General features: G+C 49.7%; 1 pseudogene; it reads right to left on the bottom strand.

The window, feature by feature from the left end:
* Positions 1-2,818: 2,818 nt before the first annotated feature.
* On the bottom strand, positions 2,819-25,778 carry LOC115900337 (annotated as a pseudogene).
* Positions 25,779-26,380: the final 602 nt, after the last annotated feature.

Raw genomic sequence — 26,380 nt, 5'->3', positions numbered from 1 at the left:
AGGGATGAGGAAGGATGACAGGCCCTAGCTTGAGCTTACATTGGCTAAACTCCAAAGGCTCTCAATCCCCATTAACAAACAGGTATGTTGATTTCACCAGGATCACAAAAAGCTCTTCATGAAATTGCATATACATTTCTTCCTATAGGGTCTCAGAGTTGCAGGGATGGGAAGCAACATCTTTATGTTTCCACATGGGTAACACGGAAGAATTAAAGTCTCTTTATACTTTCATGTTATTTCAACTCCCTTTCTGCTTAATGAAAGCTTTCCCACACTTTTCCTGGTGTCATGAGTACAGTAAACATTTTCTCCCTTAGTGTTGAGAGATACACAGTCCCAGGCACCTTGTAAAGTTGTCTTGGCTGCTCTGGGCACATTTGTATATGGCTGTAGGCATTAGGCAGCTGGGCCAGGCAGTCTAGAGCCAGAAGGTATACTGTCCAGCTGGCTGTCCCTTCCCACACCTGCAAGGGCATACATCCTACCTCTCTGGACTCTGTCTCATTGCGCCGCACACAGGCCACGCACCTGCTCACCAGGTACCAGGTGCCCTTGTCATAAATATCTCCACCTATCTTAGCAATGAGGTGGGAACACTCAATTCTTTGTGAAAATCTCTGTATTTACAGGACCAGAGGTGTTTTGTTTTGTGAAAGAAAAACTCTCTAAAAAACAAAGCCAGACAAAAAATTGATGAAGCTAGGCCTCCCACTGCAGGAAGAATGTTGAGAAGTGAAGTGTGGAGGGGCAGCATGTTCTCGAGTACCCACAGCTGTTCCAGGAATGAGCCTCCAAACAGGGAAAAACCAAATGACTGGGTCCCATCCACCCCCAGGGCTCTAGCACCCTCTTCCATTTCCTTAACATTGACCTGGCTTATTTCTCTGGACGCCTTGTGCAGGGCATTGTGCGCCTGGAAAAGCCTCGCATAACCAGCTTGGGAGACAGATCTGCAGACACAGAGGGGACAGGCTGGGGAAGGGTGGGAGAGACTTGCTTCCCATCATGGCAGCTGGCAGGACCTAGATGCAGACTCCAGGCTGTGGCAGGACAGGAAGGTGCAAGACAGAGAAGGGGGACAAGAAAGAGTAACTGTTTGGGATGATGGCATTGAAGGTCAAAGTCATGCGACCTAGAGAAAGCCCCCAAAGCCCTACACATATAAGCAAGCCATTGTGTTGAAGCCTAAAAACAAGCAAACAAACAAACATGGGAGGGGGGACAGTGTGGTTATCACTGTTAAATTAGTCAATACTGTTTAAAATCCAAACCTGGTATATTTTTAACTTGTACTTATCTTTCAGAATTTCTATGGAAAAGCATAAATATTTCATTCCAGTAGATGGGGGAGGTGGAGAGCTGTTTATTTCTCTCAAAGATTGATTCGGGATGACTGGACAACCTCAGCCATAGCCCCCCAGGGGGTCCCCTCCTGACATGCTCAGGAATCCCATGTGGGGTGCCCATGGCCTGTGTGGGTGGCACCTTGGGCAGTCATGCAGCCACCATGTGCACACGGTGGGTGGTAGGACACTGCCTGTTGACACTCATCTCTGTTGGGGCTGTGGCTTCTTCTATGGGGACAAATGATTAAGGAGGGAAGTTTATCTTTTCTAGTGAGACGAGGAGGATTCCCTGAAATTTGCCTGGTCTTGGGGACGGTGTGGGGCATCTGGGAAGATAATTAGCATTTCCAGAAAGGGCCTCACTGCCTTCTGGGAAACATTCAGAATTTGAGTAGCCAGAAAACGGAAACCAGGGACAAGAAGATGAGGAGTACAGGAAATGAGATATGCAAGTATTCGTCCTTTCAAAAAGCTAGGGAGGGGCCAGGTGTGGTGGCTCACGCCTGGAATCTCAACGCTTTGGGGGGCCGAGGTAGGTGGATCACCTGAGGTCAGGAGTTTGAGACCAGCCTGACCAACATGGTGATACCCCATTTCTACTAAAAATACAAAAATTAGCCAGCCATGGTGGCAGGCTCCTGTAATCCCAACTACTCGGGAAACTGAGGCAGGAGGAGAATCACTTGAACCTGGGAGGCAGAGGTTGCAATGAGTTGAGATCACACCATTGCACTCAGCCTGGGTGACAGAGCGAGACTCTGTCTCAAACAACAACAACAACAACAAAGAGAAAAAAAAAAGCTAGGGAGGGAGACACAGTATTGAATTCATATTTCAAGACTTTTGGGGCTTTTTAAATGGAGAATTTGGCCTAAGGCCTCATGTGTCCCAGCTGTTGATGATAGATGAAGTCGGGGATGCTGGGAGTGGAATGCATCCATGCCTGGCATCCCCACAGCACCAGGACACTGTGTTGTGGCAGGTGCAGTATAAATCCAGGTCACTCGTAGGGCAAGCTCCCTGGTGACAAACACAATCAACTTTGATCAGCAAGAATTCAATTCCTGGCCGGGCGCGGTGGCTCAAGCCTGTAATCCCAGCACTTTGGGAGGCCGAGGCGGGCGGATCACAAGGTCAGGAGATCGAGACTATCCTGGCTAACACGGTGAAACCCCGTCTCTACTAAAAAATACAAAAAACTAGCCGGGCGAGGTGGCGGGCGCCTGTAGTCCCAGCTACTCGGGAGGCTGAGGCAGGAGAATGGCGTGAACCCAGGAGGCGGAGCTTGCAGTGAGCTGAGATCTGGCCAGTGCACTCCAGCTTGGGTGACAGAGCGAGACTCCGTCTCAAAAAAAAAAAAAAAAAAAAAAAAAAAAAAAAAGAATTCAATTCCTTTGACCATAAGAAAAGACTCAATTTATATGTCCAGTTCAGCAACAAAAGCCTGTTAATCTTGGGTGTTTGGTGCCTTAAAAGTTGGGCTCCGAGGGAGGGAGTGACAGAGGGGGTTCTGCAGTGTGCCTGAGCAGTGGGGACAACAGCGGCAGGATCCTGGAGGGAGGCCTCGAGCACCTAGCAGGCAAGAGGTGGCACCTGGAGGAGCAGGTGACGGGGAGGCACTGCCGGCCGGGTTGAAGGCAGCTCTTTGGGCTGCACAGAGTCTGTGCTTGGGAAAAGTACTCCAGGCTGTGTCTCAGGCAGATCCTAGGGCTGCAGGGAGCCTGTTTGAGGGCAAGGCACTTCCTGCTGTGTTGGTTGTGTCTCAGGCACATCCTTGGGCAGCAGGGAGCCTGTGGTAGGGAAAGGCACTCCTGGCTGTGTGGAAAGCAGATCCTTGGGCAGCAGGGAGCCTGTGCGTATTGGGACTGTGCAAGAGCTAAGCTGAGGTACCTCCCCTGTAGGGAAGAGAAGAGAGAAAAGCTCGCTGTAATGGCATTGGAATTGTGCTCAGAAGGCTGCGGCTGCCTGGCTCAAGGGGTGGGGCCAGGACCTATCAGGACCCACAAAGTGGGCCTTGCTGAGCTCCTCCTCTCTCCCCTGGGTGCTGCCTCCAGTCTGGACTCCTCCTTCCAGACTTGGCTCTAGCGTTAAAAGTCCCCTCTGCCTCTCCAGGCAGCCCTGGATCTCTGACTCTGGACTCCCTCAGCCCTCGGTTAAAATTGTTTGCTTCCCCCTGGCAGCTAGGAGGAGGTCCCAATTAACCTCTGTGCCCCAGCATGGCCCAGAAGGCTCTAGTGAGCATGTGGAAGGGATGAGCGCTCACCACAGCCCTCAAGGCTGGCTCCAGGGACCCTTGGGTGGGTGATGAGCTGAGAAGGCAGCAGCTACACCGTTCCCTTGGTTTGGAAAGAGGATGATCCAGACCCGTAGGAACAGCTAATTCTGTCTTGCAGAAGCAGTTGCTTTGCTTTCATCCTGGGCGCACACCAGTGCAGCCAACCCACCACCCACACAGCTGCAAGCCACACAGAGATTGTCTGGGTTCGTCTGCGATGCCTTTCTGCTGGCTTCTTAGGCCAATGATCGGGGCAAGCCTGTCTGAAGACTTGATCTGGGCCTTTCTAAAAAGCCCTCAGGGTTACTCTAAGTAAGGTCAAAGGGACTGGGGTTCAATCTAGCCTCTGACCTCAGGCAAGTCACTCAACCTCTTGGGAATGACTTTCCCATCTCTCAAATGGGCCCAGCAATACCAAACACGGATTGGTCACCCCAAGTCCATTCTTCCTGTCTTCCTTACTAACGAGACCTGATTTTGTTAAGAGAGGCAATGTGCGCAACAAACCACCATGGCACATATTCACCTATGTAACAAACCTGCACATCTGCACATGTATCCCAGAACTTAAAATTAAAAAAAAAAAAAAAGAGAGGCAATGTGCTCAGCTATAAAATGACCTTTTCCTAGTCTCCCTTGCTGAGCAACATGGCCATGTGAATGCATTCTGGCAATGGAGTATAAACAGGAATTGTTGGGCATTGCTTTAAAGAAGGCTGCTTTCCCTTTTTCCTTCTTCTTCCTGCCTGGAGTATGAGTGTGATGCCTGGAGCTCCAGAAGCTATCTTATAAGCATGAAAGCAAATTGAAAGCCTGGCCTTTTCAAGGAGAATTGTTAGGTTTCCCCAACGCTGTTCTCTTGGGGCTTAGCAGGCAGGCAAACAGATAACAATCTTTCTCAGAGCCCCTCAGCTCTCCCATTTCTCAATTTGTATAGGCTGTCTTCTGTTTCTGGAATGTTCTTCCTAATGTTGTCTGCCCAGTGAACTGCCGCTCACCCTTTCTTTTTTTTTTTTTTTTTTTTTTTTTGAGACGGAGTCTCGCTCTGTCACCCAGGCTGGAGTGCAGTGGCCAGATCACAGCTCACTGCCAGCTCCGCCTCCCGGGTTCACGCCATTCTCCTGCCTCAGCCTCCCGAGTAGCTGGGACTACAGGTGCCCGCCACCTCGCCCGGCTAGTTTTTTGTATTTTTAGTAGAGACGGGGTTTCACCGTGTTAGCCAGGATGGTTTCGATCTCCTGACCTCGTGATCTGCCCGTCTCGGCCTCCCAAAGTGCTGGGATTACAGGCTTGAGCCACCGCGCCGGGCCCCGCTCACCTTTTCAGACTCAGCTCCCGAGTGGCCTCCTCCAGGAAGCTCATTACCCTTGCTCACAGCTAAAGTGACCACCCTGCTTGGTCTTTCTGGTCATGTGCTGGCAGAAGGCTGAGCCTGTTGTGGGAATTGCCCTGTCCCTCTAGATGTACCTGTCCCTGCTCTGCATGCATGAGGACTGTAACTGCATCCCCTTCCGCATCTGTGGCTGGAGGGCTGCAGCAGGCTCCCAGGATGCCGGTGGGCATACGCCACTTCGCCTCCACCTCCCCATCTGTGATGTGGCGCTGACGATACCCACAGACCACGGCAGGAGCAGCAGCCCATCAACGCCTGTGGTTTCCCTGGCGTGGGGCCTGCTCAGCTCCTTCTCCACTCAAGGCCACCCTTCCCAGGCTGTCTGGAATCCCAGGGGTCCCTTGCCAGGCCAGTCTCAGCCTGATGGTCCCCAGGAAACCCTCCATTCCTCACAGGTGTTCCCCAGAGCGTGCAGACTTTGAGCTTGCTTGAACCTGTCATTCATGCATAAAGCCTCCCCTTGGGCATGTGAGTGACAAGTGCCTCAAATGCTGGATTCCCTTAAAGAGATGGTCTCTCTCTTACTGACAGGGGCCCTTCTCCCCTCTAGGCCCTGTCCTGGGACCTGCCCTCTCCTGCCCCTGCCCTGCTAGTCCCCATCCAGGATGATGCTCACTTTCCCCTTGTGCCCCCTCAGACCCTGTCCTGAGCCACCTGTGTCTGCAGCTGCCTGTCCACCCTCCTCCGTGCCCGATTGAGCTCCTGCCACCTGTTCAGGGATTCAGGCTTCCTTCTTAGTACAGTCCAAGTGTGTTAGCCTGCTCTCCCTGGCTCCGCCCATCCCCAAATCTAGTCCTCCCAGGACCATCTTCCCTTCCAGCTCACATCCTTCAGGGATGGTCTGCACTGCTGGCAGGATCCAGTCCCTCCACCCAGCCTGCACGCCAGACCTTCCCCTGCCAGGCTCCTGGGGTCTCCACACCCTGCCTTCAGGCAATCAAATCCCAGCTACTAGAAGAGCTGGCTGTGCCCTGGCACCCTCCCTCGCTCCTCTGCCTTGAGGGCTCTGCTCCTTACCCCTCCATGTTGCACATCTAAGCCCAGCCATCCTGAGCCTCAGCCTCAGCTCTGATGCTGCCTCTGACAAGCTGCCTTCCTCGAAGGGGAGCACCCTGGTCCCAAAGCCCCAGAGCACTAGAGCTGAGCCTCTTTCTCTTTCTCCAGCCTCTCTCTCTCCTTGCAGCACAGAGTTGGGGTCCCTTCGCATAACAGCACCCTCACCCTGCCTGCCCCAGGTCACACACAAAGCTCAAGGCCGAACCCAGAGCAAGAGCAACCAGAGAGTCTATGGGCTTGGCCCAGACCTCTGCCTGGAGGCACACAGATGATTTCTCCACCTTTCCTTGGGGCTCAAGAAGGTTCAGCACTGTATTGCACCCACCACTGCCCTCCTGACCACAAGCTGACTGGACCCAGAGCACAGGTCACTTCATCAGTGCTGGGCCACAGTCCAGGCCTCACAGAGGTGGCTTTGTCATGGGGGCTCGAAACCCCATCACACTCCTCCTGGGCACCACTCGACTATAAGGCCCAGGCAAGATCTTGGTGTCTGCTCAGTGCTCTCCTCTGTTTACTCAGGCCCCACCCCCAACCATTCTTCCTCTGAGCAATCCCTGGGGGCAGCCAAGGTCATTGTGCTCACACCCTCTTCTGGCATGGTTAGAAGGCATGGCGGAACCAGAAAGGATAATGCCACTCCCAGAAGGAGGTGGCCCCTCCTCCCGGCACTGCCCACCTAGCCTGGGGGACCTGTGGTGATGCTGTGAGGGGCTGCCTCTGTTCATCTTTGTGGGAGGGGGAAGTGCCAGCTGTGGGGCTCCAGGGGCCTGCTAACTGCTGTCCACTCATTTCTCCCTGCCTTCCATCAACCCTGACAACAGTGCTGGGTGAGGGCAGGGGTGAGTCACCCTGCCCAGCCCCTGTTCCTTCCTTTTATTCATCTCTACTCACAGCTATTCCTTCTTTTTATCCATCTCTACTCACATACTATGAGTCCACTAACATTTTTAATAAGTTACCCTTTTACCATGAAGATGAAAAAAAAGAAAAAAAACACCCCCATGCCTTACAAAGAAAGACCTTCTGATCAGCCAGGTCTTCCTGCGATAAACACCTTTACTCCATGGCCTAAAACTGAGCTTTGAGCCACTGTGAAGGACTTCCCTAACCCAAGGATGAAGCCTCAAGGGTTTACTGAGGAATTTAGAATGGCTCCCTGACCTTAACCAATTCATTCACATAATATTGGGGCCTGGAGAAGATAAGAAATGGATGGCAGCAGCAGAATGGGGTGGACCTGAGGAGGATATTAAAGAACCCCGAAAACCCCTGCTTGAGAAGGGGTAAAATGAGCTAGAAAAAATGCTGAAAACATTTTACATTCAGGATCTAAGATCATTCCAGAAAAAATTGATTGGTGCATCATCCAACCCTGCAGACTAAAGCAGGAGGAACCAGTTTCAGATTACAGAACTTGTTAGAAACACTGTTTCTGAAACATTTTGTGCTCAAAATATAGCACAGAGTATTTCCTTCAGGGACTGGAATGGCATTAACTGCTGTATTTATAAATGAACTCCGTCCTGAACTTGGCAGTTCAATTAAAACACATAAGCCAGGATGGAAAGTTACAGACATGACTGAATTGGTGGCCTTAGCTGAACATTTTGAGAAGACTCTAGAGCAAGAAAAAACCCAAAAGGCTAACGATCTTATGCCTCTCCAATTACAACAGTTACCGGGACCAGGACCAAAGGGTCCTTCCCATTTTTATTTTAAATCACAAGTAAGAGGTCCAGAATAAGGAATTCCTTCCCCCAAGGTGGATGACTTAATCGCAAACACCCAGGACACTGGGAAAGGAGATTGTCGACTTTTGTCTCAGTCCACCACCAAGCCTCCTCCCTTTAGGCTGAACTGGTTCACCACTAGAGGGGACCCAAGAGATTTTAACGCTCAGGATAATAAAAATAGACAAGGCTCAGGGATTCTCTGGTAAACTGCTCCCCAAAATACCTTTAAATAAACATAGAAAAATAAGACTTAAACTGGGAATCCTGTGCAATGCTGGTGTACACCAGGGTCGCCTTATCCAGCATAAACCCTACTTTAATAAGCCAACAAATCTCTTGGAGTGAAAAGGTCATCTCTGTGGTAAGGGCTTCAAATCAAGTTAAAGAGGCTTCTGTATCTGAACCCGTCTAATCAACTTGGGGCTATTTGCAGGAAAATGTACCTTTCTACTACGTAATAGTGATCCAGTAAACTTGCCAGGGCAGGACTTTCAAAGTTGAAAGGGCACATAAAATTCTCCTCAGAGGGAGAAGCAATTGTAGAGATTCTTGACTCTCCTGAACCAGAATGGTTGTGCTCTCTACAGGCAAATCGATAAGATCAAAACTCAGGCCCATAACGAAACACCTTTCTAAAACCCCGGAATATTTATGGGTCTCTACCTCAAATGATAGAGAAAGAATGAAAAGTGTGGAGTCTATAAAGGTCCAAACTGGTCATTCTAAGCCTTCCCTTAAATTACTGCAATATACACTAAAACCTAATGAAATTAAAGGGCTCTCACAATTGTAGGAGACTTAACTAAGTTAGGATTTAGAGTTCCACGTATCAGTCTTTGTTAACACTTCCATCCTTCCAGTTAAAAAACCAAATGAATGAGATTGAAGATTTGTTCAAGATCTATAGTTAATTAATACAATTATAATACCAAGATTTCCCATAGTCCCAAATTTGAATACTTTATTATCTAATGTACCCACTGACTTAAAGTGGTTCATGGTAATAGACCTCCATTCAACCTTCTTTAGCATTCCAGTTCATAAAGAGAGTCAACATTTATTTGCTTTCACTCGGAAAAATCAGCAGTACACCCGGCCTTTTCTATTTTTCCCAGGCATTGCCTCAGTACTTAATAACCCTACAGTCTTCTGGACATTCTACTGTTACTCAGTATGTAGATGACCTGTTATGCTCTCCCGCTCAACAGTGCTCTGAAATTGACTCAATTTACCTTTTATAGCAACTCACACATAAAGGTCACAAGGCCTTGATGGAAAAACTTCAATTTTCAAGAGAAAAAGTTCACTATTTGGGACATGACTTGACTGCTGAAGGGATTTCCCTCTCGCCTGGGAGAATTAAAAACTATTCAACGTTTTCCTCGGCCTGGAACCGAAAGACATTTAAGAGGTTTTCTTGGACTCACAGGACATTGAGGATCCTGGTTTCCAAATTTTCCCTGAATCGCCTCACCATTGTTTTAGCTCACTAGAAATGCTGTATGGGAATCTTTACCTTGGAAAGACAGTCCAGGCTTTTAACTAAGGCCTTATGACAGCCTCCAGCTTCAGGACTTCCAGACTACGCTAAACTTTTTACCTTGGTTGTTCATGAACACAACAATCAGGTATTGGAAGTTCCTACTCAAGAACTTGGGGGAAACATAGGCCCACTGCATATTCCAGCCTGCAGATAAACCCAGTAGTTAGGGCATATTCGAATCATTTAAAAGCAGTAGTAGCAGCAGCCAAGTTGAAAGCTTCATCTGAGCTGGTTTTAGGGAATGAACTCAATTCACAAGTTCAACATGCTGTGAAAAGTCTATTAAATTTCAACCAAACACAGCATTTTCCAGCAAGCCAGCTAGCATCTTATGAAATTCTTCCTCCTGTCTTCTAATCTCCATCTAAAATGCTGCAATCTACTTAACCCTGCTATTGTATTAACTCCACCTGACTCTGGTGATGACCACATTGTGTAAGTGCAGTATTGGAAGTAGTGGCCTCTTGTGTTGATTTACGAGACAGTACATCAGCTAATCCTGAGTTATTATTTTTTTGTTCATAGGTCCTATGCCAAAAACTCAAAAGAAAATATCAGGCAGGATATGCCATTACCACCCAAAATGAGCTAATAGAGGAGGGAACTCTTCCTCAACTGAAGTCAGCTCAACCCACAGGCTTTTTGCTCTCACCCAAGTCTGTCCTATAGCTAAGGACAAATCAGTAAATATTTAGACAAATAAAAGACATACTTTTGGAGTAGTACACAATTTTGGCATGTTATGGAAACAACAAGGGTTTCTTACTTCTAGTGGGATCTCCATTAAAAAAACGGACTCCAAGTAGATAAACTCCTTTCTGCCACCTGGTTACCATCAGAGATGGCCATTATTATTTTTTCTTTTCTTTTATTTTTTTATTATACTTTAAGTTCTAGGGTACATGTGCATAATGTGCAGGTTTGTTACATATGTATACTTGTGCCATGTTGGTGTGCTGCACCCATCAACTCGTCAGCACCCATCAATTCATCATTTATATCAGGTGTAACTCCCAGTGCAATCCCTCCCCCATCCCCCCTCCCCATGATAGGCCCCGGTGTGTGATGTTCCCCTTCCTGAGTCCAAGTGATCTCATTGTTCAGTTCCCACCTATGAGTGAGAACATGCGGTGTTTGGTTTTCTGTTCTTGTGATAGTTTGCTAAGAATGATGGTTTCCAGCTGCATCCATGTCCCTACAAAGGACGCAAACTCATCCTTTTTTATGGCTGCATAGTATTCCATGGTGTATATGTGCCACATTTTCTTAATCCAGTCTGTCACAGATGGACATTTGGGTTGATTCCAAGTCTTTGCTATTGTGAATAGTGCCGCAATAAACATACGTGTGCATGTGTCTTTATAGCACCATGATTTATAATCCTTTGGGTATATACCCAGTAGTGGGATGGCTGGGTCATATGGTACATCTAGTTCTAGATCCTTGAGGAATCGCCATACTGTTTTCCATAATGGTTGAACTAGTTTACAATCCCACCAACAGTGTAAAAGTGTTCCTATTTCTCCACATCCTCTCCAACACCTGTTGTTTCCTGAGTTTTCAATGATTACCATTCTAACTGGTGTGAGATGGTAAGAGATGGCCATTATTAAGATTCAAGCTCATACCTGTAAAACTGAACCTGAAAATAAAAGGAATGCTCTAGAAGATATTTATGCCAAATCAGCTAGTGCTGAAACGGTTAGGATATACAATTTAAATTAACTCCGTAAGATTGGTCCAAGTCAATTCCCTCATGATGACCTACTCAATAAACACTGCAGTGCACTTGATTTGGAAAAATAAATTTGGTATCTAAAGGATGTAAATTCAATGTTAAGCATAGACTCACAGAGGGCTCAGCTGGCTGCTTGGCCCTTCCTGAGTCTTTGAGGCTTCTATTATTAAAAGCTCTGCATTCCACAACACGTCCTGGAACAGAATCCACGTTATGAAGAAATATTAGTGGGATGACTGTTCCAGAATTGCTAAAATGGCTTATAATCAATGTTTGGTTTGTCAAACTCATAATCCTGGGAAAACAATAAAAACTTTAGGTAGTATATTTTCACCACTTGATGGGAATTTTTTTTTTTTCGAGACGGAGTCTCACTCTGTCACCCCGACTGGAGTGCAGTGGCACGATCTTGGCTCACTGCAACCTCTGCCTCCCAGGTTCAAGTGATTCTCCTGCCTCAGCCTCCCAAGTAGCTGGAAATACAGGTACATGCCATCACACCTGGCTAATTTTTTATATTTTTAATAGAGACGGGGTTTCACCATATTGGCCAGACTCTTGACCTGGTGATCTGCCCGCCTTTTGAACACTTACAGATGGACTTCATTCAGTTGCCAACCTCAACAGGGTATCAGTATGTCCTTGTAGCAGTTTGTATGTTTTCTGGTTAAGTAAAGGCTTTCCTATGTGGGAAAGCTGATGCAAATGACAATAGACAAGAAAATATCAGAAAATGTGTTTCCTTCTGGCGACTCACTGGAGAAATCTCCAGCAATAAGGAAACTCATTTTACTGGGCAAATTATAAAGCACTTAAATAAGATATTATGGACATGATGGCACTATCATTGTCCTTAGCCCTCTGTCTTCTGGAAAAGTTGAAAGAACAAATGACATCTTAAAACTCAAACTGACAAAGTTAACTGAGTCAATTGGGTTGCCTTGGCCAAAGGTACTGTCATTGGCTTTGATGATAATCAGATATGCTCCTGCTGGAAAACATAAGTTGATACCTTATGAAATAGTCACTGGAAGACATATGCCCCTAGGAACAGAACCGCATGCCTCTTCCACTCTCCTAAACTCTGATACGCCTGAAGTTGGAAGGCTTTAATGCATTATGTCAAAGTGTATTCTCACCAGGTAAAGGAAGCTTTTTATGGCGCACTGACTGAGGATAATCAAACTCTTCATGGTCTGGAATCTGTAGCTTGGGTCTTCTGGAAATGACGTCAGAGGAAAATTGCTTTGAACCTCATTTGAAGGGACCATAACAAGTCCTTGTCACCACCCACACTGCAGTGAGGCTTCAGGGACTTGGACCTCGGGTCCACATTTCACAACTCAGAAAGGCCCCTTCAAACCCTTGGGACTGTATATCTCTTGAAGAATTTAAGGTAAACCTGATGAGAGAAATTTCTCCCCAGAAGCAGACAACATCCTAGAAATGGACAACTTTTCAAAGATCATAAATTAAGATTTCTCTGACATCATGGAAACCTTAAGCTTTTGTCTTTCCCCCTCATTTCCTGCTGTCCTAATCCTTTCCTCTTCTCTACAAGAAAATTCATGGGACCATAATCAGTGGATGGCTTTAGCTCAAGCTTCTGCTCTAGCATAAAACCCGAGCAATTGGGTTTGTGGGCTAAAACCAAAAAAATGAAGAAACAATTCCATTAATGCCAGTGTCGCTCTATGTTCCCAAAGAGAATCACCCTGAAACTCCAAAGGAAGAGTGGAAAGTTATCCTTGATACACTAAACATCACTGCTACTTGCTTTTCTGCACTTGCTAGAAACAACACTCTAACATTTCCAATTAATAACCTGATTGTTACCAAATATAGAAAACCTATTCAAGTAATACCTGCAAAAAGTATATTTGGCTTCCAGGCACTAGTCCCTCAAGACCTAGAAATTACCTGTGTGGGTACAAGTAATTACTTGTATAATGTCACCAGATTAAATTCAGTAGGGTACTTTTTAAAAACTAAATGTGGTTATATACCTTTACAACTATTATAAGGGAAGTACAAAAAAGTGAACTTCCTTTTATGCAGACTAATGGGAAAACAATTTTTTTTTGAGACAAAGTCTCCCTCTGTACCCCATGCTGGAGTTCAGTGGCATGATCTTGGTTCACTACAACCTCCTGGGTTCAAGCAATTCTCATGCCTCAATCTCCCAAGAAGCTGGAATTACAGGCATGTGCCACCACACCCAGCTGATTTTTGTATTTTTAGTAGAGATGGAGTTTTGCCATGTTGGCCAGGCTGGTCTTGAACTCCTGGCCTCAAGCAATCTGCCCACCTCGGCCTCCCAAAGTGCTGGGATTACAGGAGTGAGCCACCGCACCTGGCCGTGGGTGAACAAATTTAACAAACCCTTGCTCAAAGACAACTAAATGGCCCACTCTTCCAATCCCTAAGGGCCTATATTGAGTCAGCAGAGAAGCTGCTTATTCCATTCTGCTGAACCCCTGGGAGGTCTGCCTGGCTACAAAATTTAAGAATTTCCCCAATTTAATGATTAGCTCTAAATTTCATATACTACCAGCAAGAGTGAGGCCCCAGGAAACCAATTGAAATCTTTCCTCAGTAGAAACTATCTCCTCTTTGTCTGCTTCAAAGTTGGTGCTAACTTCAGTTATTGACTGTTTTTGCTTCTGATCACAGGAGCTATCATGGGAACTTCCATGGGAAGGTATTTGAAAGGCAGGAGTTAGCCATATCAAATAGCCAGATGTGAACCATGGGTAAAAGTCATAATCCAAAAGATAGATGACATATGCATTCACATGGAACATCATGCAGCTTCAGATCTTCTCTTTGCTACAGTTGAGGGCTTGTGTTTGGTACTAAACACAAGTGAATGTTGTACCTATCTCTTCTCTGATCTTGTTACTACAGAAAGTTTAATTTACAAGGTGGCTGGTATTACTGTTTTCTTGGACTCTGCCACCAAATACATTAAGAAAATCTCTCAAGAGAAAGGAGCACATAATGTGTTCATGGGAGCAACTGACAGTTGATTTGCAGGCATCCTGAATGGTGGATGACAAACTTGGGTTTTCTAATCTTTATATTTATTCTACTGACGTTCCAGGCTACCATGCTTGTGTTACCAGGCTAACAACAAAGTTGAATACTTCTATAAATCAGGCCATTTTACAGTGAATTATGGCCTGTACACCCTGAACAAAGACTATGACCAATCGACTGAAATACTGTTGAGCTGCCTATACTGCCTGAACCGTGACTTGATTGATTTGGGACAGTTTGCTTCATAAGAAATATTGCTAAGGAGTTCACTTTGGTCTTTGGATATCATCCTCTTTGTAGTCATCCTAATAGTCCCTGTGGTCTACTGTACCCTCTGAAACCTTCGATGTTTTGTATGCAACCATTCATTGAGCGTAAGTGGTCTCACTTCCACTAAGTCAGCAACAGCAGACAAAAGTATTGAACTGGCATGATGTTGTGACTTGTGAATTCCATGCTGAGATCAAATAACTCATTTATGATGGTGACAGAGAGTGGCATCAATGCCCAAAGTTTTGGTCAACCTCTCCAAATTAAGAGGCCTCTCAAAAGATTGAAATCGTTAAATAAAACTAAAATTTGGCCTGAGAAAGCCTCCATACTCACATATTTGAGTCCTCACATATGAACCACAACCTAACTCAGTACATAAAAAACTGAAAACCCAACTGTGGAGTGTGCTTCTATAATAGGAGCTGAGCCTCGGCCATTCACAGCAGCCACACTTCAGCCACTCACAGCAGCCAACTGTTCAAATGAGGAGGACACACAGAGCTGTCGCCAAGTCCGCCGTTTCCGTACCTCGGTTCCGTTTTCTCTACGTCGTTTTCTCTTCTCTGTTCAGAAATCTTATTTGACCCTGTGGTAGCCCTGGAACCTCTCTGAGTCTGTCCTGACTCTGGGGGCTGCCCTATTTGGAATCATGTTTTGTTTTTTTCTGCTCAACTAAACTCTGTTGCATTTAATTTGTCTGACGTTTTTCTTTTGACATGTGTCAAACAATCCTTAAACATCCATAAGTGCATTTGAGCTCACCTGCATACACGCTGTCAGTACCAGGGGCTACCACCACAGTCACACACTCTATTTATTCCAGGGAGTGTTTGCTTGATTCGGGCCCACTATTTTATCAGCCTCTTGTTTTTCATTATTTTTGTTTTGTTTGGTGTTTTCAGACGGAGTCTTGCTCTGTCGCCCAGGCTGGAGTGCAGCGGCGCAATCTCGGCTCACTGCAACCTCTGCCTCCTGGGTTCACGCCATTCTCCTGCCTCAGCCTCCCGAGTAGCTGGGACCATAGGCACCCGCCACCACGCCCGGCTAATTTTTTGTATTTTTAGTAGAGACGGGGTTTCACCGTGTTAGCCAGGATGGTCTCGATCTCCTGACCTCGTGATCCGCCCGCCTCCGCCTCCTAAAGTGCTGGGATTACAGGCTTGAGCCACCGTGCCCGGCCGTTTTTCATTATTTTAATTTTTGGAGCTTAATGTTTAACATTGGATAAGGCAAATCTTCTCTCACTGCTTTTCTGTATTAAAAATTCCTTAATGATTCTTAACTGTCTATTTTTTTCAAGTGAGCTTGTCATTTTGATAAAATTCCCTAAAAATGTTTCATTACAATTTTCACTAAAATAACATATTAAGCTCATGAATTCCTCTGAGGAAAGTTGACATTGTGCTCTAGATTTTTATATTTTCAAATTTGTCTTGTACCAATAAGTAAGGTTTTATGGTTTCTTTTCATCATGGTCAGCACATTTGTGTTACACTTATATATGGGTATTTTGTTTTTTATTGCTATTGTAAAGAGAAAGGAATCTTTCATGTTTATTTCCACCTCCTTTGTTTCTACTTATTTATTGCAAAACATTTCAGTAAAAACTTAACCGCAATAATTCCAGACCTAGTGTTTACCCACTGCTGAGGGATCCCCTTGATTTCCTCCAGAGCAGGACCCAGGGCACTAACACTGAGGCTACCTCCTCTCCTCTGCCCCAGCCTATCCCAGGAGATACAGGGAGCGGTAAGGTATGGGTCTGCACTTGCACAGATGGAGACGAGCAGGGTTGGGGTGCCTCACAGTAGAGGAGACATCCAGGTGGCTGCCCCCTGAATCCGTGGGGTAAGTGTAAGGTGGTGACGAGGTTCCTGGAGTTTGAGAGGGTCTCCTTCCTCACTGCCTCTCTACTGATGGCAGATATCTAAGCCAGCAACTGATCACTTCTCACATCAGCTCAACCACTCTAAGGTGAAGGGACATTTCCTGAAGTGATTGGCAAACAATCAGAAACCTTAATTCCCAGTGCTTTGAAGTTTTGGCTCATTCTTTGGATTTCCTGATTATGTTACAGAAATGTGTGTGCGTGTGTGTGTGTGCGTGTGTGTGTGTGTGTGTTGGGGTGGAGGTGTGGAGGGGTGGTGCTGAGGAGTCGAAGGAAAGCTTGCTATAATTGCACTACCAAAGTTATGATCTGAAACTTTCCCAAAAAGTACTGGCTTCAAGAACGACTGCAAGCTGGGATTCCCAGACAGTTGGAGGCCACAGCCAGCCTGGCTTTGCCATGCCTGTCCCTTGGTCTAGCGCCCTCCATGGGCACATGATCAGGAAGAGAACTCAGGAGCTCCATGGTCATGAATGCATCCTAAGGCCCGTCTGCATTAAGCTCCAATTGTTACCCAGAACAACTCTCCCAGCAAACGTGAGTACAAATTTAGAAGGAGGTCTGCAAGTGACAGTGTGAAATCAAGATATTAATATTCACAAATGTATCATGTGTAAATTTCAGTAAATCCTCATTAGAAGTTGTTGATAGTTTCTTGGAAATCATGACTTCCAATGAAACAGGGTACAAGAAAACCAACTGGATCATAGATTAATTGATACTAGTAATTTAAGGTCCTGTGGCATATATCTAGTCATGAAGACATCATCAAACTTCAAAATTAAAACCAAAATGCTTCTAATATTAAACATTGACATAAATGTGAGCTATACATACCCTTAAGAAAAGTTAATAAAAGCAAATAACACAATTATATACTCAGTTATTCTAGCTTAGGGTCGCAGGAGGCTGGAGCCTGTCCCATCAGCTCAGGGTGCAAGGTGGGAACTAACCCTGGACAGGATGTCATGTCCTTGCACATGCACTCACACACCCACACACTCACACTGAGCCCATAGAGACACGTCAATCCACCTGATGTGCACATCTGTGGGATGTAAGCGGAAACTGAAGTACCCAGAAAAATTCCCTGCAGCCATGGGAACAACATGCAAACTCCACACAGACATTGACGACAGCCGGGAATGGATTTTTTTCTTATCAGCATCATCATTTCTCACTCAGTGTTCAGATGACGTTGAATGAAACGTTATTTGAGGACCTGCTGTGTGACATTTTGCACTGAAGAGAGAGATGCAGTTGCAGGTGTTTCCATAGATCACTGACAGCAGGACATGGGGTGGAACCTGACTCAGGCATGAGCCTCCCCTCGGGTCAGTTCATAGCCCGGCTCTACCACTCAATGATCCTGCCACGTTGAGCCTATCACTAAACATCAGAGCCTCAGTGTCCACAGCTGTGAAATGCAGACAGTAGTGACTACCTTGCAGGACAGAGAGGTGGCCATGCACATAGTAAGGACCTGGAGCCAGGCTTTTGGATGCTGGTCCTATTGCTTCCTGGCTGTGTGACCCTGGGTAGGTTACCTAACTTTGTAGGGCTTCTAGCTTCCTCCCTACAATAGAGTTATGGCATATGTTAGTTTGTGGAATGTACTTGCAATTGTGTCTGCGCACCTTAAGATTGGGTATGAATGGCAGCTATGAGTCTTCCTGGGTATTGTGAGAATGAAATGAGATCCAGTTTCTAAAGGGCTTCCTGCTGTGGTGCGCACATGAATTAAACTCACTGGAAAGGCTGTTATATCATTGTGGCCACCACATTTGGTGACAGAGGGTAAGGTTTCACATTATTAGCGTGACTTTCCTGATGGATCTAGCAATACTGTTTCCCATTAACATAATGAGCATCCACAGGATAAGGTGAAGGAGAATCGTCAGCATGGATGGGAGGTAGAGTTTGACTCAAGAGCCTCAGAGTCTTGCTGCTTCATTTTGTATGAGTGTGTAGTGGGGATGGCCTGGAAGAGGACACTATCAAAAAATTTATTCAGGGAACTTGAAGGTGGTGGAGCAGGGAGACACACTCAATTTAAAACAAAAATTGAAAGTAAACAAGACTGACTGCTTTTGCCACAAAAATGTTGAGGTTTTTGGTAAACTGAGCCTTTGATAATTTCCTGCATTATTATGTGCTGAAATGCAAAAATGTTTGGGTTTGCCGAAACCAGCAACTAAACAAGGTTTTAAAAGGCAGCAGCTCCTCTAAATTCAACAGCACACTCCAGTTGAACAGACTCATCAATGTCCAGAGCTCATCACACCCCCAGGTCAGCCCACAATGCCAAGTCAGGAAGAAGAGTTTGGAAATAGCCTCCCCACAAGGCCGGGACATGGACGGAGAAAGAGGCATGCACTGGTTCTGTCAGGATCCCCCACACTGCTGAGGGCCTGAGTGAGTCTCTGTCTGAGGGGAGATCCTGGAAGAGGGGTGTGCAGCACACAGGTGGCCTCTTCACTCTGCCATGAAGAGACCTAGACAGCCTACGCCCATTCTGGGCAGGAGACATCTCACTGATGCCTCCACAGCCCTGCAGTTGCAGTTGGGCTGCCTGGCTGGGGCCGAGCCAACCACCCAAGTCTGGTCTCCAGCGGTTTCTCCCTGAGATGCACTCTCTCTCCTCCAGCCTCAGGGCTCCTTCTCACTGAGGGACCCCTGGCTCAGGCAGGAAGGTCACATTCCTAGTGTCTCCAAGCAGGAAGCTGCTGAGCTCGCCAGCACCCTGGCTGGTGTCTGGCTCTGTACACTCAGGACTAGGCTTACAGGCCGACCCTGTGGCTCTGAAACGGGCTGCAGGTCTCAGGGGTACGCATCCTCTTTAGTGCATGACTCACGTTAGACCCTGGGGCCAGCACACCTAAGGCTTAAAGAGGAGAACCGGGAACTCCTGCCAGATTGTCTGAATTCTTGGGTACCCGACAGAAATCTTACAAGACACTCAGTCAGGTGTTCAGGACTACAGTTGGGAAGGACAAGGTTTAATTAGGTTGTGGCAGAGAAGCTAGAAGGAGCCCAGGTCCACAAGGCATAGCTATGGGCCTCCCTGGGTTAGGGACAGATATGGGGTTGATTTCTGATAGCACTGGAGGCAGCCACTTACTATCTGGGTGGCCTTAGGCAACTCTCTGGGCCACTCTGGGCCTCTATTTTGCCATTGGTAAAACAGGGATTGTCTCTCCTTTTCCAAGAATTGCAAGGAGGACTTCACATGATGACAGTGGCAGCCTGGCAGAGCCCTGAGCAGTGGTAAGTGCCCTCTGTGATGCAATTACTCTGTCCCCCACCACCACACCCCTAAACCTTAGCTTCAAAGAGCTGCCCTCGGGAATGAGACAATTTCAGACACTTGCTCCATCCCCTGTCTCACCACACTGGACAGGAAGGCCATTTCTGGCCCTTTCCCATGCCCACCCTCCCATCTCTTGCCTTCCCTCTGCTTGAGGTGCCTGTTTTCACACTCAGCCATCAAGCTCTATCCATCCTGCCTAAGTGTCTTACCTGTTCAGTGCATAAGGCTGGACTAGTGCTGTGTGACTGGAACTGGACTGTGGCAGTGTAGAGAGGCCTCACGGGACCTCGGATGGAAAATGGGCTTCTGTGCAAGTGTGGCTGGGATTGAGAGCCCTGTGCAGAGGCACAGAGCCAGGAGCCCAGTGGCGGGAGGAGCCATGCATGCCTCTGACACCGGCGATGCCCTGCCAGGTGTCAGCACGCCTCCCAGGGGCTCCTGGCCCGTTTCTCATTAGCAGTGTCCAGAGGCTTGCAGCCTGCAAGGCCTTCTCAGTGTGCAGCCACCTGGCCACTGAGAGCCTGTGCTGGCCTGATGCAGGAGGTCTGGCCAGTGCAGGTCCCTCTATAAACCCTGGGGATGAGATCATCTTCCAGGTGCAAAGGGCTGGACTGTGGGAGGCACAGGCAGATGAGCCCCAGGCCGAGCCAGGAGCAGGGCTCACCAGGGTCCTGGAGCCTGAGCAGAGAAACCCCTTGGTGCTGATCCAAAAGGAGAGCAGTGCAGAGTAAGGGCAGGAACCAGGCCCAGTGCATATCCGGCCCTATCACTCGCGGGCTTTAGGAGCAGGGATGTGCCACTTAATCTCTCAGCATTTCCGTCCCCTTCAGTAAACTGGATAATAACACCATGTAGGTACAGTTACTGGGAGAATGAAAACAGTGAAAGCGTGGCCTAGGCTAGCAAATGGCCCATGGGAGGACTCTGTACATCACTGAGGCCTCATTAATAATTAATAGTCCTCATTCATAATAAGTTACAAAGAGAAAATCTTGACAATATTTTCCTCCCCATGGTCCCAAGGCAATGACCCAAGGAAGGAATCCTTATTGCCTGTTAGAACCAGTCAGTGTTGCCCAACAACCCTGTCAGCCATCCTAGCCAGCACTCCTGGCCCCAGGTGATGAACAAAGGAAGTGCTTGGGTCCCATGTCCCGAAACTTGCTGGGATGCCCATGGCCACCGTTTCTGTGTGTCTTGTGCCGTCCTCTTTGGCAGATGCCTGACATGGCTCTCTGAGCCACAATCCCAGAGGACAGTGGTCAGGGGAAAGCAGTGGCCTTCTGTCCATCAAGTGTGTCCCTGCACCCCAGCTCACCTGGTCCCTGCGCTGACACCACATCCATGGCACCTGGCGGCAGCTTCAGTGAGAGAGGTCACGGAAGATATCCAGATTGCCCTGAAAAGCAACGTGGCCACGAGGAAGCCATGCAGGCTGGACACTACCTCCAGAAGGCATCAGGACTCCCCAGCCACCCACGGCTCTGTCCCCAGGAACACACCTAGACAAAGCTTTCATCTCCCCTTGGGGGAGGGGCCTGGCAGCCTTGTGTATTGGGGACGTGGTCACTGTGGCCACAGAGAGTTTTGGAATCTAGAACAAAACAGCATTTTGCTGAAGGAAGAGAAAACGACAGGGGCAGATTCAGACAAAAAGTTCAAAGACAGGAGGAGCCTGTGGTTCCGAGCAGAGGTCCTGAAGGGGAGCATGAGTTGGGTATGGGGCCTGGGCAGGAGCTCATGGAAGGGAGGAGTCTTGCTGCTGGGAGCACACAAGGGGAAGGCAGGTGAGAGGACCATGCCCCGCTCAGGGAGTAGGTACCTGACACCAGGGAAGAGAGAAGAGGAAGGCAGAGAAAAAACAGGCCAGAAAACAGCCCAGGACCCACGGTAGGCAGCCCCATGGCCACTTGGTGCTGCAGTCAGGCCTTTCTGGGCCCTGGTGGGGATGGGATGAGGGCCGTGTGTTGCAAGGCACTGCAGGCCGCTGGCAGGTGATTTCCTCTCCCTGGAGGTTGTGTTTCGGCTTCTCTGTGCCCCACACTCCGGGGAGAGACAGGTCTGGCTTCCCCAGATGCCCACTGAGGCTGCAGAGGAGCCTGACACTCCCAGAAGGAAGCAAGAGATCTGACCACAGATAGAGCCAGGACCAAGGGGGAGAGGGGCAGAGCTAGGCAGGAATGCCGGGGTCCTTCTCCCTCAACACCAGCCACCCAGGCGCCCTCTCTACCCCTGTGCAGGGCCCCTGCTGCTGCCTGGCTGGGTTCCCCTCAGCAAGATGGGCCCTGTACCTGCCCATGAAGGAGGTTTCCTCAGGGAGAGTGGCTGTTGTGTTGGCTCCGGGGCTCGAGCTCCTGCACAGGTGTCTTGTGAGGGCGCTTTCGGGTCTCCACCTCCTCCCCTCCCTGCAGTGCCTGTCAGCCCATCTCAGCAGGCGACAAGCCCACTCAGGGACAGCTTTTCCTCACTGCCTGAAGATCCTACTGCCCGGGCTGGCAGGTGCCCCGGCATCCTTGGAGTGTTCATGGTGGTGAGAACATGTGTCAGGACTGGTCATTTCTATTTTTTTTTCTGATCTACATGACCTTTTGTGACTCAGGTTCCTTGACCCATGCACCTGCAGGCAGGTGGTTTAAAGCCGAGGCCACTGCCAGAGCTGAGGCACCCCTGTGGGAACCAGGGACTGATCAGACATCAAAAGTTGCCACTGTTCAGAAACATGGATCCTTCTAGAGAGGGAGTTCAATGTGCAGGGACAGACCTGGTGGTGCAGGGGACAGGAGCCCTCATATATGCCTGCCACTGGGGCATGAGGGTGAGGTGGGCATCTGGCTGCTCTTGACATCAAGTGACCAAAGTCCCGCCCCCATAGAGCCTGCCTTCCTCCAGGGCCCAGGCCTCTGCAGTGGGACCCAGCTGCCCCCTCCTCCTGCAGTCCCAGCCTGGGGTCACAGCCCTTCTCCACTGTGCCCTTCTCACCTCTATTCCTCTCATCCCGCACACTCCTTGGCATGCACAGCGACAAACAATCACAGTGGGGCAGGTGTTTACAGGAGCCGGGGGTGGAGGTGGGGGCGGAGGTGGTGGAGGCAGAGGCAGTGGTGGTGATGGTGGTGGTGGAGGTCGTGGTTTCTCCTGCTCTGGCTCCTAAAAAAAGAAAAACTGTCTGCTGACAGTGCTGGCGGGGCACAGTGCTGGCCACTCCCAGATGTGTGTCTGGGGAATGAAAGGACCAGAGAGAAACCCACACCACAGGGGAGGGTCCTTTACATGAGAAACACGCAAACTCCTCCTAGTTGGCAGACAATGCTCTTCTTGTAAATGCCAATGACTTCGACTCCATCCCCTTGGTTCCCCTGTGGCCGCCCTTGTTGAAAGAGGACTGCTCTGGAGGCTGTGCAATGGTCCCAGCATTTGCAGGTGACTGTCCGCAACCACCTGGTTGCAGATGCAGCCTCCCCGAGCCTACTCTGCAGCACCGCAGAGGCCACCCTTGGCCAGGGAGGCCTGTTCCCACCCCATCCCAGGCCCAGGGCCTCCTGCCTCAATTACTTATCACTGCCCATGGCTCCTGGGGTGGATCCCTGACCCAGGTGAGCCACAACCTGCTCCCAGACTCATGGCCCCTATGCTCACTGGGCTGGTGTCCCTCCCAGCTCAGTGCCCGCCAGGACTCCCCCATCCCTCAGCCCTGCAGTCCCGAGAGGCTAACTCCAGGCAGCCCCTTGTCCCTGCCAGGAGACATGGATCCAGAGAGGCCAAACGGAGCCAGAGCCGCCTCTGGAGCCTGGGGACAGGGCCAGGTCCCTGAAACGTGGGGCTTCTTTTCCAGAGTGCCTCCATCCTTAGCATCTTACAAAAGGTCCTTGGGGCATTGACAGAAGAGACCCATTCATTCAGGACAGATCATAACAGTTGCTGAAACTGGCCACCCCAGGCTGTGAATTGGTGACAAGGCTTATGTTAAGGGGTGTAGGGAGCAGGAAGGGTGTGTTGGGGACATCACTGTGAGTTCCCCATCTTCTCAGGCTCCATTCTGCCCCTCTGTCACCTTCTTCTCTGCCCAGGCAGGTGGAGGTCATGGGGCGCAGGCTTCATGGCACTCTTGGTGAAGGTCAGTGGGCTCCTTGGGATGTGACAATATTGGGACCAGAACTGCGACTTACCTTTTCTGGCTTCTGCACAGGTGGTGGCTCCTTGACAGTCTAGAATGTTCAAAAGAGACAAACGCAGGCTGGATGGGGGTGGGCGGGCTCTGCCTTGGCCCTACACATAGCTGGAACCCTGGTCTGGAGCACCAGGAGAGAGCACTGCCTTTGGGGTGTCACTCTGGCCACCCTGAGCCTGTGAAGTTGTACCCGGCAGGCTCCTCCTCCCGGGCCTCAGCTTCCAATCTTACCCAAGGGGAACCCCTGTACCGCCACTGTGGGGTTCCTAGGGGTCAGCCAGGCCAGGAACCAGGTCCCTAGAGAGGCCCGGCCCCTACAAGTGTCCTTCTCTGCCCACAGCCACATGGAGAAGACAGCGCCCGCCCCACTTCCCTTCCTCAGGGAGAGCCTGTCTGTCCCCACGAGCCCTCCCTGACCTCCCAGCCTCATGGCTGAGTTTCCGGCTTCCTCCCCTTGTGGCTCCCTATGCAGACATGAGCCCTGCGTATTCCCTGGGCTGAGCTCTGTCCTCTCCTCCCTCTGCTCTGTCCTCTGCAGCTCTCGGAGCTGGGTCTGCCAACCCCAGGTCCCAGCACCCCTTCCACCCTCCCTGCCCCAGGCTCCGTCTCTGCTTCTGGGTCCTGCTCTGCCTTACAGGGAGCCCTTCCCACTCCTGTGGGGTGGACATTTCACCCTCAGCCCTGACAGGACAGGACTGTGAGCTGCCTGTGGGGAACGGTGGCTGCTTCATTTCTGTCCCTCCCCAGCCCAGCATGGGGCCCAGGGGAAGCCGGAGCTCAGTAAAGACAGATGAAGGAATGGGGAAGGCACCACACATGTGCCGAGATCCACGCTGGTTCCTCAAGGCACAGACAGCTAGGGGTTACAGCACCGTCCTCCATTTGGGCCATCAGGACTTCATGGGGGACCCTGTCTTCCTCCCTCCACACAGAGGCCGCCTCCTGGCCCTGTCCATCTGAGACTTCCAGAAGTCCGGATTGTTGAGGCAGCCCTGGTTTCAGGGGTTCTGGTGTCACTTTTCTTTAGGAGCCAGGGCAGACCTCACCCCCTTGTCCAGGGCATCCCCGGCCAGCTCTCTGTGGCCAGCCTGGGGCAGGAGGCCCTGCAGAAGCCCAGGCTTGCTAGGCCCTGGGAACGTGTGGACCAGTCTGCCACTCCCCGGGCTCATGTGATGAGCTGGGAGCTGAGGGAAACTTCCCACAGGTGGGATCACGGGGCAGTCACATGTTAGAGTCCCTCAGAGTGCGGGCCTGTGCCTGGGCCCCAGGGCTGGGCAGGCAGGGAGCACTTGCCTTCTTGTGGCATAGCCACCAGACACAACACAGCAGCAGTGGCACAAGCAGCAGAGGCAGCAAAAAATAGAGCCAGTTGCTGAAAATGCCCTAGTGGAGAAAGAGAGCACCATGAACCACGCCTAAGAGACAGAGGAATGCCAGGCCTGGGAGGGCCTGGGTGGCCTCTTCCCGGTGCCCACCACTTGGCAGCCATCTGCCCACTCCTTGCTCTCCCTAGCTGGCCCCACATCTGGGTGCCACAGTGGGGCCAGCGGCCAGGGCTGGGCTACAGAGAGCTACAGACCCTTTCTCTGGTCCTGCTGAAAGTCTCTGCCCCAGAGCCCTGACAAGAAAGTCCTGGAAGCTTCTGTGGTCTGATGAACCTTCACTGCACACCTCACCTGCAGCACAGGTTCTGTGAGGACCACAAAATCTACCGGTATAAAGACAGGTGAGGGTGGAGGTGCAGGCACAGAAGCAGGGGCAGGAGACCCAGGTCCCTCTCCAACAGCCTCTCTCCCCACTTCAGGCTCTGCACTGTGGGCACATCCACGCACCGCTCTGAGCCTCAGCCTCCACACCTGTGCAAAGGGAATGAGCCGCCCTCCCTGGGGGCACTTGTGAGATTTAGAGAGCTCAGACAAAGTCCTGGCTCAGAACCAGGGCCACATGGGGTGTAAGCAACGGGAACACTTCTCTGGGTGTTCTTCACAGTAAAGGAACCTTGGGCGGCATCCATGGGAACGCAGGCTGCTCAGGCCTTCCCCAGATCCAGAGCTCTACTTAAGAGAAGGCTGGAGAGGGGAGGGGAGGGGAGTGGAGAGAAGGGGAGGGAAGGGGAAGGGAGGTGAGAGGAGGGGAGGGGAAGGGAGGAGAGGGGGCCTGTGCTGGGAACCCAGCTGTCTGAAGGAGAGGAACCACTGAAGTTGAGCATGAAGGCTACTGGCCAGGTGGGAGCCCCCGGGCTGCTCCTGATGTGCCTGTCACAGTCGGGCCATCAGTGGGTAGATTCCTGATGGGGAATGCATGCATTCAGCCTGCAGATCCATGCTGGATGTGCAGGGAGACGCAAGGGGAGACCCAGAGGGAGGGCTGTCAACACTGGTGTGTCCTCACAAGTGAGACTGGATACAAGGCAGTGGAGTGGGCTCTGGCCTCCCGCCCGTCCCTCCAGCACATCCTCCTGCCTATGCGGCCCTGGGCCAAGCTGCCCAAAGACATGGAGCTCTGAGGAGCAGGCAGCTGGGGCACAGCACCTCCATTCCCAGGGGCTTCTTGGAGCTGAGCCCAGGTCCGAGTGCCTGAGAGCCTTCCCTTCAGCCAGCAGGAGGGGACAT

The sequence above is a fragment of the Rhinopithecus roxellana genome, chromosome 11 (genome assembly GCF_007565055.1).
Source record: "Rhinopithecus roxellana isolate Shanxi Qingling chromosome 11, ASM756505v1, whole genome shotgun sequence".
Classification (NCBI taxonomy): Eukaryota; Metazoa; Chordata; class Mammalia; order Primates; family Cercopithecidae; genus Rhinopithecus; species Rhinopithecus roxellana.
The sequence above is the reverse complement of the archived record's forward strand: the minus strand, read 5'-3'. Positions and strand labels throughout refer to the sequence as shown.